Genomic DNA, 19834 nt, shown 5'->3' with positions numbered 1-19834 from the left:
AAACAGCAGGTGGTTTGAAGCGGCATAGGAGAGAACATCAAGAAGGTGCTGCTAGTGGTGCACATGTCTGCACAATGTGTGCCAAGGAATACCAGAATTTGGCAGGGCTTAAAAGCAATCTTCGTCCGGCACATCACTCGATGTTTTCATGTTTCTCTCTTTTTTTTCATTTTTCTTAAACTTTTTCTTCGATGGGGATGGGACATCCAACCAGATGTCTGACATTTACCCCTATTTTAGTGAGTCCAACCAAGAGATCTTTTCAGGATTCTAGCCGTCCTTTCAGTGCAATCGTTTGTATTTCACTTGCACTTGATTCACCGGGTATGCTTGCTATGTACTTTTTAAAGTTCTTTTTCATACGCCCAGTTGCTCCTATAATGACTGGTATAATTGAAACGTCTTTTAATTTCCAACCTTTTTTTTTGTGCTATATCAAGTAATGGCAATGTCCGAAAACGAATTTGCTGCCATCATGCATGTATGTATGTATGTAAGTGCATATATATATATATATATATATATATATATATATATATATATATATATATATATATCACTACACTAAGAAAAATCCAAGAATCGATCAAAATTTATGTTCTTGAAAATTTTTTAATATTTTAATAATGATATTCTGTATTCCTGCACGTCACCAATAGAAAACCAATAAAGAAACGTTATAATATTTTATACTTTTCGTATTCATTTTTATACATTTTCACACACACACACACACACATACACACATATATATATATATATATATATATATATATATATATATATATATATATATATATAATTATTGTGTCCGTAATGTACCTATATAGCTAATGTCGTTAACTTGCGTGGAAACATGAAAGAATAAGTAAAACCTATTATACGTGAAAATATCGTGTAGACATAAAAAAACATATATATATATATATATATACATATATATATACATATATATATATATATCATGTATATACGTATCGTATGCATTAAAATATAGTGTGTATATATAGATACTGTGCGTATACATATTTATATATTTGTATATATATATATATATATATATATATATATATATATATATATATATATATATAGGAGGAGAGAGATTATATAATTACGGAATCTCGATATGCGTATGTATGTACGTAAGTATATAATATACTGTATATATGCTAAATATATATGCATATACATATACTAGAATCAACTATACATTATGTTGTAAACACACACATATATATATTTATGTACATATATATATATATATATATATATATATATATATATATATATACCTGTGCGAATAAAAGATAAAACACACACACGCACACACATATATATGTATGTGTATAAGCCCCATATATTCACACACGTTTGTATCTTATTATTGTTTACTTCTATATTTACATTCATATATATATATATATATATATATATATATAGAGAGAGAGAGAGAGAGAGAGAGAGGGAGAGAGAGAGAGAAAGAGAGAGAGACGTGGAGAGCAAATTTATATAGACATACCATATATTCAGACAGAGAGATGTGTATATATGCATATGTATAACTCACTTGCTTTGGTCTATCAGCCTATAATGTTTATTAGTATGGGTGTATATATATATATATATATATATATATATATATATATATATATATATATATATATATATATGAATGTTTGCGTATTTGTGATCTAATACTTTTTAGCGGGTTGTGAATGTACACGGGTGTACCGCGTCAATTAAATCCACAGCCTGTGTAATCACTTCCCCATTATTTGAACGGCTTCTACCAATGTGTTTGCTGGTCCGTAAAGCGATTTTGATTAAGTTTTTCGTTCACGTAAATGATGATTTAATGAGAATTTCTATTCACAAACAAAAACCGCAAAAAAAGATAAAACGCAGAAAATAAATATCTCAGCAGCGGTTATTATAAAATTACGTCCATCTAATCTGTGCGCTTTCCGCGATAAATCTGCTTGGCTCGTGTTAAGTGTGCCACACGAAAAAAAATGCATGTTTACTTTTAACCGTGGCTTGACAACGCAAATAAAATACAATTTTTGTTTTAGCGTGACGTACGAAAGAAGATACAACCTCCTACTTTAAAGGATTAAGTATAGATGAGGCAAATTTATACTAAACATAATGGGCTATAGATTTTTTTTTAGTTTGAAATACAATTCTAAACACAATGCGTGTTTCTCTCTTTGACGGAATGGTCATTACTGCCATTCTTCACTAATTGAAAATTATATTTTTTATTGTTGCACACACTGTTATAATAATGTAATTTTTAAAATTATATTTTTTTATAGGATTTGTTCAATTATAAAATATATAATTTAAAAATTTTCCCCTAAACGATGAAAAATGCATGACAAACCAAAGAAAATAGATTTTATATAAGCTTGATTAACCAAAAAAAAAAAAAATGTAAATTTATACAAAAATTTGACTGACCAAAGAAAATGTAATTTTAAGCTTTGGCGTAACCTGCAAAAAAAAAAAAAAAAAAGGATTTTTTAACTTAGTGTGACTGTCTATAAAAACTCATTTTTTAAAGTTTGTCCTAACTTAAAAAATGTATTTATACTTAACGTGCCTACAGGTATTTCAATTTTAAATTTTTGTCTTGAACAACTAAAGAAAACGCAATTTACGCAAATCTGACCAACCATAAAAAAACAAAATCTAAATGTAAATGTGATTAATCAAAGAAGACTCAATTTTAAACTTAAGCGTGATCGCCCATAAAATATGTAATTATAAACTTAAGCCTGACTCACCAAAGAAAATGCAGTCTTAAACTTAAGCCTGATCGGCCAAAGAAAATTCAATTTTAAACTAAAGCCTGACTGACCAAAAGAAATTCAATTTAAAACTTAACAGTGACCGATCAAAGAAAATTCAATTTAAAACTTAAGCGTGACCGCATATAGAAAACGCAACTTTAAACTTAACCTTGATCGACCAAAGAAATGCAATTTTAACCTTAAGCGTGATCTCCTATCAAACTGCAACTTCAAGCTTAAATGCAGCATTTAAACAAAATAGTGTTTTAAACGTAAGCACTACAGACCAATAAAATGATTTTTCTGATGCAGTGATATGACAGATCATTGCCTCTCATTGTAACAGCGCGCGGACGCGTATATGGCGGCTATATGCAAATACCACGTCGTGTGCGAAATGCCGTCACGGTAAGGAAAATGAGAAAGACTATAAAAAAGTAGGAAGACAGAGCACGTTAGAGGAGACGAGTACATTAGAAAGGTAGCTAACGTCACAGCCGTAATGAGAAGTCACGCGTGGCGGGATAATAAATAATAAATGTCGCGTTCATAAAATAGAAGTCGCGTTATTATTGCCATTTATTCCTTACAACTTACTTTACTGTAATGTGTTGGATATACGTGTATAAACATGGGTAATGTTACATCATGGAGATTGTTTGACATTAGCTAGATAAAATTTGATGTTTCTGAATTATTAAAATGGGGATTGATAATGAGTATTACTTGTGGGTGGGACGGTGTATGAAAGTCCGTGTTGACGATATTTGCTATTTGGACAGAGTTTAGGCCAGTTAGTGGCTCGGGGGTTCCTCGAGAGGGCTCGGAGAGATCGGAGTCAAAGTAGATCGAAACGAGAATATCGCTGGAGAAAGACGCGGGCAGACATCTATAAACGGACAACGTTGGGATTTCTATTTCTACGTTACGCGACGGTATTACACACACACACACGCACACACACACACACACACACACACACACACACACACACACACACACACACACACACACACAAACCTTAATTTATTTACGCCAAATACTCGTCTTCTATTATTTTATCGTAGCCCGCTCACGAAAGTGATCGAGTCACACACATACCGACGTCCAAAGCCTCTTATAAATATGCAAAGACGCATATAAGAAATACATGCATCGAATAAAATATGATAAACATATTGTTACCTGTTTTATACGAATAGAAATGTCTTCTTTTTATACTTTCTTTTTTTTTACGCTTTTTTTTTTTGATACCTAAAATATGAAAATCTATTTATGTCCATCGTTTGAACTCAATCTCTGTGGAACAGGATAATAAACATACGAATCTTTACTAACCCTCCCAACCACCTAAATTCATCATTTCTTTCTGTAGTTTCCCGCAAGTTATTTATTTATGACAATGTAACCAATAAATCTGCTAGGATTTTTTCCCTTTCTTTTTAAGTATATCCAAATAATTCAATTCCAAATTATATCCTTACTTATATATAAACGACACTTTGTGTGTGTCTGTGTGTATGTATGTGTGCATGAGTTTGTTTTCTATGGACTCCGAAACAGCTGTGCAGATCAAAGAGAGGTTATTCTCATATTGTTATGTAGGGGTACCCCACTAGCTTTTTAGAGCCAAATGTCGTGAATTTTGCCTTTTTTTAAAGCAATTTGGTCTTCAAAAATTGCGTTCGGCTCTTTTCAAAGAGTACCGAACGGACTAACTATTGAAAGAAAAAGCGGATTATTATTATTATTATTATTATTATTATTATTATTATTATTATTATTATTGACATAATTTGCTTTGTATATTAATGTGTTATTAATAAAGTAATTACGAGGTTACCTTCAATAAATTTCCAGACTTTCTGTACAGTCATTTAAAATTATTATAGACTCTTGAAAATTCAGTATGTTATTCCTATACATCTTATGAGATGATTGACCAATCTTTATGATTTCAGGTTCAAATGGACAGTCACAGCGGAAATTAAAATGCACCCCACTAAAGCTTGATTGTCACAGCTGGTGAATTTAAAAAATGATACCTGGACCCGATGACACTTTAGAAAAACAATGTGCAATACAATTTGGTTTTAAACTTGGAAAAATGCCACAGAAACGTATGGAATCCTTCAGACTGCGTTTGGACTATCTTATATAACTTGAGCATCAATTTTCGAGTGGCATTAGAGATTCAAGGAAAGCAGGGAGGGATTGTGAGAGGAGTAAAGAGGTCATAACAACAGAGTATATTAGTCAAATATATAATTTAATGAATAAGGACCGTCGTGTGTCTATAGAAATCATAAGTTCACAGTTTATTGTCAGAGTAGGGACTGAGCACACAATTATTCCCGAGCAACTGAAGATACGGAAGATTTGCGCAAAGTTCATTCCAAGGGTGCTTAGAGAAGATTAGAAAGAAAGACGCTGTCGTGACTAAGATGGACATTAAGATCTTTCCTTATCCTGACTATAATTCAGATCTTGCTTTCTGTGACTTTTGGTTATTCCCTAAGCTCAAGGGAAACCTTATAAATTGTCGTTGTGGGACAATTGAGAAAATGAAAGAGGCTGTGACCGGGGCCATTAACACGCTCACACAAGAGGACTTCCATGTGGCCTTCCAGAAGTTGTCAATAGCCTGTAAGATCTCGTACAGACAGGAGGAGTGTAAAAACATCATAAAAAAGAAATATACCAATGAGACGCTTCCGATTGGATATAAATGAAGAACTTGATATTTCAGAAGTCGTGGATTTTTGATAGCAAAACGTAGAGTGTTTAAAGTGCGACACTGTTGCCTTTTGATATTTTTTTACCGCGCCATCAAGTTGGCTTAATCACTGTAGGGTTGTCGAGTACACATTATTTACTTGTATGCACTGGTGTAAAGTCTATGAGCTTCTTTGAAAGAAGCTAAAGATAGCCAGTTTGCATATTGTCGTGCAAAGACATAAACTATGAGAAGGATTTTGTAGTCCTCTTGAAACATTGTGCGAAGTATGAGAGTGTGATACTATAAAGTGGCCCTGGGGTGGATTTGAGCCACTAAGTGCTGAGAGAGGGGTAATAGAAAAAGGAAGAGGAAATAGCTTAGAATAAACAAGGAAATCGGAAATATCCTACAATCAGCAATAGATAGGAAACAGCTTAGAATAAACAAAGAAATCGGAAATATCCTACAATCAACAATAGATAGGAAATAGCTTAGAATAAACAAAGAAATCGGAAATATCCTACAATCAACAATAGATAGGAAATAGCTTAGAATAAACAAAGAAATCGGAAATATCCTACAATCAACAATAGATAGGAAATAGCTAAGAATAAACAAAGAAATCGGAAATATCCTACAATCAACAATAGATAGGAAATAGCAAACAATAACAATAGAAAACTACTGATAAAACAGGGAAGGGCAGCTTCCGGTAGCCAGGGTGTGGTGGGCGACCTGATATACCAAGACAGAGGAGACAGTCAGTTGAAATCTAGATGTCCGTTAAGAGTTGACATCTAGATGCGCTGGACGTCGGATAGGAGTTGATAACGACTACAGTTGAACAGTTATAGAGTTGACTGTGAAATAGAGAAATGGACAATTGTCGCACTGGATATCAGGCGTTGAATCTACCGTTCCAGGTAAGCATTGTCTGAAGATAGCGATTTCAATCCTACCTATGAAGGCCAGAGAATTAATTGGCACAAACGTGGTGAAGCAACAACTATGGAAAGCAGTAATTATATAGTTTACAACACACAGTATTCCTAACCACTGATAACACACCGTGATGTTTGTCAACACAAATAGTATAAAAGAGCAAGAGTCTATTCCTTCGCATCAGAGAATTGAACTTAAAAAAACAAGAAATCTAAGGACTTATGGCACGATCGTTTCCCGGGGAGTGTAACTCGGTGTGTTGCTGATAGCATGGTCGGTGCGAAACGATGGTCAAATCTTCTTTAGATCAAAGGTACATATGCCGTCGGTTAAGTTCTTCGACATCATTAGTGGCAGACTCCATCGGCTAGAAAGTGCATGCTGTATGAAATAACACATTTTCTTTATAAAACTAGAGATTTATTCTAATATTGAAGAAGTATTACAAAAACTCGAGAGTTAAGAAAGATGAGCGATACATTCTCGGTATAACTTTACGGTGCGCAACTTCCAACTGATTACAGGTCTTTCCCCGTCGAAAAAAGAGGCATGGAAAGACAGAAAAAGGGAGACAAAGATAGATACAATAGATTGAAATGCTATAGCATCAAGCACTTTATAATCCCTGTGTCAGTTCAGCAGAACTGACCCTTTTCACCTGTCAACCCCGATTGCTTTTACACGGTTGAGATTTTATAAACAACTGAGCTAAGATCAATTCGATTGACAACACGCTCTGAAGTCACCATGTTTATAATAATGCATTTCGAATTATACTAAAGATAGGTATAATTTTTTTCAACGAAGGCAGTTCGAGCTCCACGAAAACGGTATCTTTCCACTGTGATGCAATATCTTTATCATTGAGACACAATATTTTTATCATTATGACACAATATTTTTATCATTGTGACACAATATTTTTATCATTGTGACACAATATTTTTATCATTATGACACAATATCTTTATCATTATGACACAACATTTTTATCATTATGACACAATATCTTTATCATTGTGACACAAGCTTATAAAAACTAATTTCGTGTGATAAATTCTTCGCAGATATTTGCAAGATGCGTTTTTCTTCTTTCCATTCTCTTTTTCTTCTTAAAGATGCTTTTATTACGCTTTCGTGTGTGTTGTGTTATTTCGTGAAGGGTCATACAATTCACTAATTGATGTAAACAGTCTGCAGACGATTTATATATATATATATATATATATATATATATGTGTGTGTGTGTGTGTATGTCTGTGTGTGTGTCTGTGTGTATGTGTGTGCGTGCGTGTGTGTGTGATTAATCGTCCCAACACTAATATATACATAAATATTCTAGCAGGCCGCCCGACATTTTCCCGTCGTAACGCTTGAATATGATACTTTGATTGACGCAGATTTCGAATTTATTATTATACTATAAACTTTTTACACAAATATTATGCAAGTATAGATCATGTAAAATATCTGCATGATTATAATTGCATGTAATACTTTCAAAAGATGATCATCCCATGAGAAAACCGAGAAAATCTATATGTATATATGTGTGTGTGTGTATGAGTATATATATATATATATATATATATATATATATATATATATATATATATATATATATATATCAGTGATGGGATGATTCCTATATTTTTCCCGATACAATCACCGATTCCGTACTAAATTCCTGATTCCGATACAATTATCGATTCCGATTCTTTATGAATCTATAAATATTTTACGATAAAGTTGTTATTTTCCCCGATTTTTGTAAAAAAAAATTAAATACATATGTTAAATATGCAGATATTTTCCTAAACGTAAAATTACATTTGTGGAGGATGATCTATAAATTTTGGCTTTACTGGTATTTTAAAACCAATAAATATTTATTATTTTATCATTATTACCAGCAATGGAAGATTTTTCTTTAAACAGAATCAAATATAAAATGGCCAATTAAAAGAATCGTTTTTGCATCGGAAAATAAGCATCAATTTTTCGATTCCGATACCCCAAATTTGTCAATTTTTCCGATTCCCGATTCCGATTTCGATTAATCGTCTCAACACTAATATATACAATATATATCAATGATTTAAAAAGTTTAAAATAAAAATGACTCGTGTGTAACCACCGAGATTCGAAACCAAAACGTTTAGCTTACTATTTACTTTTTCCTCCGACGTTTATGCCTAAGCTATAAAGGTATTTCTGTTGCAAGTGCTAAAAATTAAAACATGAACCAATAGCTATTACGATACACATGCATATCCGTAAGGCATTCGTATGACTTTCATCTGGCAAATTCTATTTCTTTAATTTTCACACTTTTGCGCCGATTTTACCCAAATATAAAGTTTCGCATATGTTCGAATACCCTAGATATTAAGCTTCATGTCTGTAGATTAAAATACTGAAGGAGGAGATTAGTACCCTAAATTTATATATATATATATATATATATATATATATATATATATATATATATATAAAGAAAGAGAGAGAGAGAGAAAGAGGTTTGTGTTTACTATAACCTATTTACAACAATTATTACTCAAGTATAACGCATGTAGAATTCCTGTATGACTATATTTACACGTAATAGTTAACTAATGATGATCATCGTATAAGAAAATCGAAAAACTAAATAGGAAATTAATTAAAATGAATATTTAAAAAGAATATGCAAATTAGCTAGATTTTAGCTAGGTAATGCAATTCCAGGACCCATATATAAGAAAGTTGTATTTTCTTTTTAAGTAAATAGAAAAAGAGGTTTTTAATATGAATATTAATACACAAAAGAACCAAAATTTATAAGAGTATATATATATATATATATATATATATATATATATATATATTTAATGTAAATGCAGTCATATCTTGCTACGATGTGCAGACCGTTTCAATCATATTAGATATCATCAGGTACAAAAACTAAAAAAGGTTTAACACCTTTTCAAATTTTGAAGAGAGAGAATTAGCCATGAATGGCGATGGATGAAATTTGAGTTCTTCTGAGAATATGTTAATTCTGAAGATTCAGTTTCTGTTGAGTGAAGAGGTAGTTTAAGGTCAAGAAATTAGTAAGGAGGGGAGGGGGGTAATATACTGTCTTTACACCCCACCTCTCTATTACTATATTATCCCCCCTCCTTGCTAATTTCTTAACCTTAAACTACCCCTTCTCTCAACAGAAACCGAATCTTCAGAACTAATATATTCTCATAAGAACTCAAATTTCATTTATCCTTAATATTTGTTACAATTCAGAATATTATTTATAGAATATATACCTAAACAGTATATACGGAGTGTCCAAAATTACTTAAGAGTTTTGAACTTATATATACATATATATATATCTATATATATATATAAATATATATATATATATATATATATATATATATATTTATGACACCTTTCTGTAATTTTAACACAATCTGAGTAAGACATTGGGAAGATATTTTCACAAAATGCAAAATTCAAACAATCTTCATGAAAAATAATGTCTTTAAATGTTGCCAATTTTCAGCTCCGCATGTTTTTGCTCTTTCCAAAACATTATTCGTGACAGATTGCAGAATCTCTGGATTGCGATATAACTCCCTTATTTCGTTCCTGGTTTCTTTTCTCCCGTTATTGCAGGTTTTAAGGTTTGATGTTTCGAGGTCTGCCAGCTTGCGGCACGAAACAAGGGAGTTAAAGCACAATTCAGAGATTCTGCAATCTGTCATATATAATGTTTTGGAAAAAGCACAAATATGCGAAGCTGAAAATGAGCAAGATTTAAAAGACATTATTTTTTCTAAGGATTGTTTAGATTTTGCATTTTCTTAAAATTTTTCCATTTTCTTAGTCAGATTGTGTAAAAATTACAGAAAAATATCCTCAAAAATAAAGAATCTATTTAAGTTCAAAACCCTTCAGTGACTTTTTGCGCACTCTGTACTTCTGTATAATCTTAAAAATGATATATATATATATATATATATATATATATATATATATATATATATATGTGTGTGTGTGTGTGTGTGTGCGCGTGTGTGTGTGTGTGTGTGTGTGTGTGTGTGTGTGTGTGTGTGTCGATGTCTCCGTTCAGTCTAAAGAGACAATGGACACCCTGTAAGGGTAGGTGCGTGTGTAATTGTGAGGCAATAGTTGCGTAATACACGCAACCACACCTCTCCTGAATCGGCACTGCTTGGGTCAAGTGGCAAGGAGAAGCCCAAGCCTTACTGGAAACAATGCCGGGACAAGCGGAGAGCACATACTGCATCTGGAATCCCAAATGATTACTCATTTTAGTACACAAATTTGCTTTATTTCGCTCATCTGACAGGAACCAGTGTGGCAACGTCATAATGCCATCTATCTATTTCTCTCTCTCTCTCTCTCTCTCTCTCTCTCTCTCTCTCTCTCTCTCTCTCTCTCTCTCTATCTATCTATCTATCTATCTATTTCTCTATCTATCTATCTATCCATCTATTTCTCTCTCTCTCTATCTCTCTCTCTATCCATCTATTTCTCTCTATATATATATCCATCTATCTATCCATCTATTTCTCTCTCTCTCTCTCTCTCTCTCTCTCCCTGTATCTCTCTATCCATCTATCTATCCATCTATTTATCTCTCTATCTAGCTATCTATGTATCTATTTCTCTCTCTCTATCCATCTATCTATCCATCTATTTCTCTCTCTCGTTCTATCTATCTCTATCTATAGTAAGTTATAAAATATATAGGTTTTATAACGTATTACCTAGCTCTACCTACGTATTGAGCGCTGTTGAAGTAAATACTTTGTGATTAAATGAAGTAGTTATATATATCTACCTATTTATCCATCTATATATATATAGAGAGAGAGAGAGGAAGAGAGAGAGAGGAAGGAAGAGAGAGATAGATTACCTTCTCGTGTATCTACGTTGTATATTTTTTACTGCGACGTGAGATCATCACATACTGCCCGCGAGACACAAGTGCAAAGACATGTTGACGGATACATTATTTCAAGATGGCTGCCTCTTTTCACCGGAAGTTGTTTTCTGCTTATGTTGACGGATGGATGGAGATCGTCAACCTCCTCCTCCCGCTCGATCTCCGTCTTCGGTTTGTGCTCTTGCGGAATCCTAATCCTAAGCCAAGATTCTTAACCTGAGTCCCCATCGCTCACCGTCACCAAGGATGACTCTACCCCCATCTCCCATTGCCCTAACCCGTGATGGCTAGCGGCGAGACACGTCGGAAAATAGAAGTTAGCTACTAATGTGTTAACAAAAGGGAGCTAATGCGAAAATAAGGATGAATAGAAGACACAACCAAGTAAAGAGAAGAGAAAAAAGAAACAAAAAAAAGAATGATGAAAGAAATACAAAAGTTTAGAGTAAATAAATAAATAAGTAATAATAATAAAAATATACATACTATATATATATATATATATTATTTTTCAAATATAATTATCTACTGACACGTGTTTCGTCGGCTACGACTCATCAGAGTGGTGTCAGTGGATAATTACATTTTAAAAATAATATATATATATATATACAGCTCCCCATGTGGGGGTACCAAATTGGTTAAAAGGGAAAAGTATTCCCAACTCGCATTTAGGTAAAAAATGCGCTTTCGTAACTGACTGAATTCATTCAAAACATATCGCTAAAACCAAAACAAAACAGCATCTATATATATATATATATATATATGTGTGTGTGTGTGTATGTGTGTGTAAAATTATTTACAATAATTATTTATGAAAATTTAAGTGCCACATATCCATATATCTCTTAAATATTAATGAAGATTATCAGTGTAGATATATATATACATATATACATGTGTATTTAAGTATCTATCTCTATATATACACGTGTGTGTATGTATGTATGTATATATATATATAGATATATATATGTGTGTGTAGATATATATGAAATAAAAATATTTTTGTATGTATCTATATAATATAAAATATAAATAATGAAGCTGAAAAAATTTTTTTTTCAAACTTTCAAAAAAACTTTTTAACCTTTAAAGAAAGGTATACAAAATTATAATTATGTATATATATATATATATACATATATATGTGTGTGTGCGCGCGTGCGTGCATGTGAGTGTGTGTGTGTGTGTGTGTGTGTGTGTGTGTGTGTGTGTGTGTGTGTGTGTGTGTGTGTGTGTGTGTGTGTTGAAAATCGCAACCAAAATTAAATCCAAATCTTATTAAAAAAAATTATTATAGCCAAATAGGGACTTTTCAAATGAGTATGCTGTTCGAGGTTTTTCGCCAAACTTCCCGAACAACTTACTCATTTGAAAAAATCCTATTGGGTTAAAATAAATTTGTAATCTTTTAATCGGACTTTTAATTTTGTTCTACTGTGCAATTTAGCTCTCCTATTTGAAATGTTCTAATCTAGGTTCTTTCTGCATATAAAAAATTCACAATAAACACTCATCTAGATATAACGACTGTACACAATTTATCCCACTCTCTATCTGTGGTTAAAACTAAACGCAAAGTCTATGAACATGGTCTCTTTTCTAGAACCTTCCTCGCATTTAAAACTCTATACCACGGGTCTGCTTACCAGTTGATTACAACATGTTTTTTTTCAAGTCGAATATAAACATTTTTGTTACGCCGTCCTCTAAAATAAATTGACACTAAATCATTAAACATTAATCATTGAAGAGAATCTGAATGCCTAATGGAGAGGACTTGGATGCTTACTAGACACTATCCCCCATTGTCTAGGATCTATTTGTATGGAAGTTTTTCTGGAAAATATGACATCAGAATACTTTTCACTACAAGTTAACCCTGACTAAATATTCAAAATCACATAGTATTCGCGGCCAAAATAATATCTCATCTGTATGGCTAACCATCATTGGCTTTTCCGAGAAATGGTGTGCCTTCTCAAGTGATGTTACCTCAAGTAATGACTTGAAGATGGATCCTGCACTAGACACGATGAATTCTTACACCTAGAATCCAGTAAAATCAAGAGACAGACAACTAGTAATATATATATATATATATATATATATATATATATATATATATATATATATATAAGTGAACGTGTCTGTGTGTCTGTCTGCCTGTCTGTGTGTCTGTGTACATTTTCCTACGCAATAACTCTGTCAATTTTTAGTCTACAGACTCGAAATTTGATAGACAGGGTACTGAGGTTTGAGAAAATCTTTGTGATCGTTTTTCGGCCAGAAATTTGGCTGTTAAGGGGTCAAGGTTCAACGATTTGACCTTAGAGAACTCTACCAAACTCCTCCGACAATTTTCGGTCTAAACACTTGAAATTTAAGATATAGGTTCTTTGGACATGGATCTAAGTTAATAACTTGATTTGAGCCCAAAACAATAAATTTTAACGGGTCATAATAGGGGTCAAATTTTAAAAAAATTGACCTTTTTCTTTTTGCTCAGCATACACCTCCAAACACCCGGGCAACGCCGGGCTGAAATGCTAGTATATATATAAAAGTGAACTTATCTGTGTGTGTGTGTGTACATTTCCCTACGCAATACCTCTGTCAATTTTAAGTCTACAGGCTCGAAATTTTATATACAGGGTACTGAGATTTGGGAAAATCTGTGATCGGTTTTCGGCCAGAAATTTTGCTGTTAAGGGGTAAACGTAGGGGTCAAAGTTAAAAAATTGACCGCTGTTTTTTTGCTCAACATACACCTCCAAACACTCGGGCAACGCCGGACTGAAATGCTAGTATATATATATATATATATATATATATATATATATATATATATATATATATATATATATATATATATATATATATATACACTATAACATATTTTAATAGTGAATTCGAGAGAGGAGAATTATTTTTTCCAATGTCTATATTAACTCAGTCTTTTAGAGTTAAAATAATACTTTGATGGAATATTCGAATATTCTACGTATCTCATATAGATATAGAGTGTTAGCTCTTAGGAAGGTGTACCTTGATTTCTGAAAACTTCAACTGAATTAAAATGAGACAAGGGGTCATAATAAACATTATTTCGCCTCATTTGCGAATATCGCCGGAATAGAAACTGATGGTTAGTTTGCTTAGATCCATGATTAACCTCTAATTATTGATTATTGAGGAAAATTTTTTATAGATACTTCTTTTATATGTTTCACTGTATCACAGTTGTTCAATGTGACTAGACAAGGACTTAAGGCCGGGATGGAAATCTATAAGCAGAGTATTGCCTTGAATTGTAATGCAAACATTTTTAAACTGAAATATTATATCAACTTTTATTTTTGTTTTTATATTTTCAGGTGCATTTATTTATTTACTAGCCTGGGTATCCAGCGTTGCCCGGGTGTTTGGAGGTGTGGGTTGAGCAAAAAAAAAAAAATTGTTGTAGGCAAGCAGGCTCGAACCCGTGACGCGAAGGCGAAAACGAAAGTGGCGTTGTATGTAAGGGTGTTGGTTGAACAAGAAAAAAAAACAAAACATTGCGAGCGAAAAAAAAAAGTGGTAGTAGACAGGCAGGCTTTGACCGCGAAGGAGGAAACGAAAGTGAAAAAAAGTGTTAACTGCTGCGCCCATCGCTAAACCGGAAATGACGTAGGTTTAAATTTAGGCTAGATAATCGAAAAGAGGTGATTACTTCTGAAATTATCGCCGAAAAAAGCGACCCCTTCCCTGTTGAAAAGTACCCAGTTGAGGGTGAAGGAATATATTTTTGGGGCTAATTATTCGCTATTTTTCGTCGTAATGATCGAGCTTCAAAATAATATCGATCTCATGAAAATCTGTTGTCTCTGTCGAAAGTTTTAGGCAGACATACAAACATACACACATACATTTAAACAGGCAGATGAGATTTATATTATAGACTAGCAAGGGGTACCCGGCGTTGGCCGGGTGTTTGGAGGTGTGTGTGGTTTTAGGTAAATCAGAACACCCGGATGTTTGTGTCGGGGGGACGGTTAAAATTAAAACAGTTTTGGTAGGTAAGTACGAAGGATCGAACCCGAACCCTTGAATCGAAGTTAGAAATTAAAGTGTGAAAAAACCGTGCGACGTTAACCATTTAGCCACCATGAAATAGTAACGGAAACATGTTTGAATTTATTGAAGTATTAAAACTTGGCAGGTGCCCGTACTTAATGAGATCAACTTTGACTACGGGGCAGTTTTTTTATTTACTGCGGGACAGGATCTTTTTTTTTGTTTCCCCAAGATGTTGTGGGGAAAACCAGCTCTCCATAAAACGGGGATTGTCCAAATTGAATTGCAATTGTCTGATTTATAGAGAAACTCCACATTGATCAAAGCTGATTGCTTTCGGACGTTTCCGGCAATCGCAACCGGGAAAATGACGCCAGAATTAGTTTCGCTTTTATTATACGAAAAAGCTTAATGCACATGCGGCGATCGAAAAATGTTGAATATTTATCTTTTCAAAGTCGAGCAAATTAAAAGACAGGCGACCCCCGTTGTTAACTGGTAGATATTATCATTTAGACGAATAGTGATATAAAAAGTTTTCAGAAGGAATGATCCGACCGAGATGTCCAGCGAAAAAAAGCCTTTTACAGACATACACAAAAAGTGAACATACATACATACACATATTTTCGCTTTTATATATATAGATTTGCCGATTGTTATCTCCATCTTCATAGCTGTTGGTTTTTCATCACGTCAATATTTTCTGACCTTCTTCAGGATAGAAATGCTGAGTCTTGTAATTGTCACTAGATACTACTGCCTTCCATAGTTGTTGTCTCGCCAGGTTTTAGTTAGCTCTAGCCTGATTTGGATAGGATTGAAACCGCTATCTTCAGATTATGGGTATCTGGAACTGTAGAGACTCAACACCTTTATGCACTAGGTCACCAGCCACAAAAGAGGAGAATGAACTAGTACTATACAAGATATAAAATATAGATAAAAGTTATCTTAAGAGCATTTGGATTGAAAATGAAAGAACTCATATATATTAAGATATATTAATACAGATTAAAAATCAAATTTTTTTAAACAGTATGATATATATATATATATATATATATATATATATATATAAAGTTATTCTGGTTCGCTGTTTGCTTTCCGACTGACTACAATGCTTTTTGTTTTTATTTTATTGCATTTTCACCGCAAACAAGGCGCATTGCCACTTTAATGTAGGGGGCTACTATCAGCAACCTAAGCTACAGGGGTACTATGTAGGGAGGTGGGCAGCAAGATGTCGGTTCACGTTACACTTGAACTTCTGCATTTAAGTACAGTTGGAGATGCAGGGACCCGGAAGGGAAGTCCAAAGTCTAGCAGTTCTGGGGAAGAAACTACAAGAGTAGAAAGCTCTCTCACATCTAAGGACCTCTACTGTTTAGGGGTGGGATTTAGCTGCTTGTCGGGTTTGTCGGGGGTATTTACGTCGAGGAGGTACAAGTGCTTGCAATTCGTCGGAGCATTCACCATTAAAATACTTGCAGAATAGGTAGAGGGATGTAACATTTCGTCGATGGGACAGAGGCTGAAGCTTAGATGACAGTTCAGGACGGATCAGGTTGGAGACTTTAAAATCAATGTAAATACGCTCTTGTTAAGCTGACTCCTTAAATAATTGAATTATTCCAAATTTTCACAACTAGCGATTACTGCAGTATTGTCACTGTTAACACCATACATTCATTGACTTTATTCTGGAGTGGCCCTCTGGTCATTTTAAAAAGCAACTATGGAAAGCAGTGATTACTGATGATACAGTCACAAGACTAAGCATTTCTATCTCATCGTTCCTGACGAAGGCCAGGAGATGAGCGGGCCGAAACGTGGTGAAACAATAACTATGAACATGAAGATAACATAGTAATTGTCTGTATTTTTGAGATGAGTTGTTTTCATTGATTGAGATTGTCGGACTGGCTTCCTCATCTTGGTTGTTATTGTTTCGGCCGTTTTGCCCTCCGGCCTTCGTCAGGTGAACGGTTTGTTAGGAGTCTCGAACCCAACCCTTTATTATTATTACGGGGGTACCGTGTTCGGACTCCAGCTAGGCTTTGGGACATAGTTGCTGATTCTCTGTTTTTCAACGTTACTTTTTTCACTGCCTTCGTTCAGGATTGAACTCAGCACCTTTGGGTAACTGTAAACTTTGATACAACGTCTAGGCCATATGTCACTAGGACAATTCTTAGTTGGTTTTTGTTAATGTTAAACCTATGTTGTTATTCAAGGTTTTCTCTCTCTATCAGAGGTGTCCAAATTGCATTCAGCTCTATGCTTGGTTTGCTCAGTAGGTTGTTATGTCCGAGCATGTGAGCTGTTTCTTTAAGTTTTCTCACTTTCCAGTGGGTCTCTCTGTTTATTATTTTTACTTCATCCCATAGGGGGCGATGATCCCCCCTCTCCATCCAGACATGGTTGGCTATACCCGATTTTTCCGTCTCCCCTTTAGTTACCGCTTTTCGGTGTTCTTCCACCCTTACTTTAAGGGGGCGGCATGTTTCACCCTTGTAAACCTTTCTGCAACTGCATGGGATGGAGTATATGCAGTTTTTGGTCATGTTCTCCTCCATGCGGGGCTTCACTCGTACCAGGTGTCGTCTGAGTGTTGACTCGCTTTTGAATACCGTCCTGATGTTGTAGGGGGCACATATTCTCTGAATCTTTTCGGAGATGCCTCGTATGTATGGTAGGCAGACCGTTGGAGGTTTTTGGGTTTCATTCTCCTCTCTTATACTATTAACACGTCTGGTGGATAGTATGCTATCGGGGTAGTTGTTACGACGGAGGGTATTCTTCAACCTGACCATTTCTTGGTGGTATGTAATGGTGTCGCTACTTATTGTCTCTGCTCGATGTTGTAAGCAGCGTGCGATTCCATGTTTGATACTGTATGGGTGATGGGAGTTGAAGTTTAGGTATTGTCCGGTGAAGGTAGGCTTGCGATATACGGATGTCTTAAACCCATGCTCTGTGCGTGATATGAGTATATCAAGGAAGGCCAGTTGGTTATCTTTTTCTTTCTCCATTGTGAACTGTATCGATGGTCTTATTGAGTTCACATGATCTAGGAGAGCCTGGATGTCTTCCTTATGGGGCCAGAGTATGAAGGTGTCATCAACGTATCTTAGCCACATGGTGGGCTTTAAGGGAGCTGAACCTAAGGCCATGTCTTCGAAGTATTCCATGTATATGTTCGCCATCACTGGTGATAATGGCGAGCCCATAGCTAGTCCCTTCTCTTGTCGATATAGGTCAGTACCCATCATGACCAAAAACTGCATATACTCCATCCCATGCAGTTGCAGAAAGGTTTACAAGGGTGAAACATGCCGCCCCCTTAAAGTAAGGGTGGAAGAACACCGAAAAGCGGTAACTAAAGGGGAGACGGAAAAATCGGGTATAGCCAACCATGTCTGGATGGAGAGGGGGGATCATCGCCCCCTATGGGATGAAGTAAAAATAATAAACAGAGAGACCCACTGGAAAGTGAGAAAACTTAAAGAAACAGCTCACATGCTCGGACATAACAACCTACTGAGCAAACCAAGCATAGAGCTGAATGCAATTTGGACACCTCTGATAGAGAGAGAAAACCTTGAATAACAACATAGGTTTAACATTAACAAAAACCAACTAAGAATTGTCCTAGTGGCATATGGCCGAGTGGTCCTAGACGTTGTATCAAAGTTTACAGTTACCCAAAGGTGCTGAGTTCAATCCTGAACGAAGGCAGTGAAAAAAGTAACGTTGAAAAACAGAGAATCAGCAACTATGTCCCAAAGCCTAGCTGGAGTCCGAACACGGTACCCCCGTAATAATAATAAAGGGTTGGGTTCGAGACTCCTAACAAACCGTTCACCTGACGAAGGCCGGAGGGCAAAACGGCCGAAAAGTTGTGACAATAACAACCAAGATGAGGAAGTCAGTCCGACAATCTCAATCAATGAAGATAACAGTCTGCAAATAAACAAACAAACAAATAAATAAACAAAATTACTCATTTCAAAGGCTTACAATAATAAAAAATAAACAAAATCTTTTTTTCAGGTGCTCGTGAAGTCTATGGATTATACATTGGATAATCCAGATCCTCGGGGAGTGAGGTCAACCAAAAGGTCGGTCACAAGCTCGGATGCAACGCCCGGAAGATGGCGTCCAAGGGGAGGCGAATTCTAGAACATAAAATTTTCCGGTCAGCTAATTTGGCTCTTATGTTGACGTCATCTGGGCCAAATAAAAACTAAAACTACAGAGATAGAAAGAGCTGGGAGCCGAGAGAAAGATACGAGAGGGTACTAGCAACACATTCTTCTCGACCACCACCACCACCACCCCCGTCACGAACGCCAT

The sequence above is a fragment of the Euprymna scolopes genome, chromosome 40 (genome assembly GCF_053919585.1).
Source record: "Euprymna scolopes isolate OS-2025 chromosome 40, ASM5391958v1, whole genome shotgun sequence".
NCBI classification, from domain to species: Eukaryota; Metazoa; Mollusca; class Cephalopoda; order Sepiida; family Sepiolidae; genus Euprymna; species Euprymna scolopes.
Note: the sequence above shows the minus strand (reverse complement) of the source record.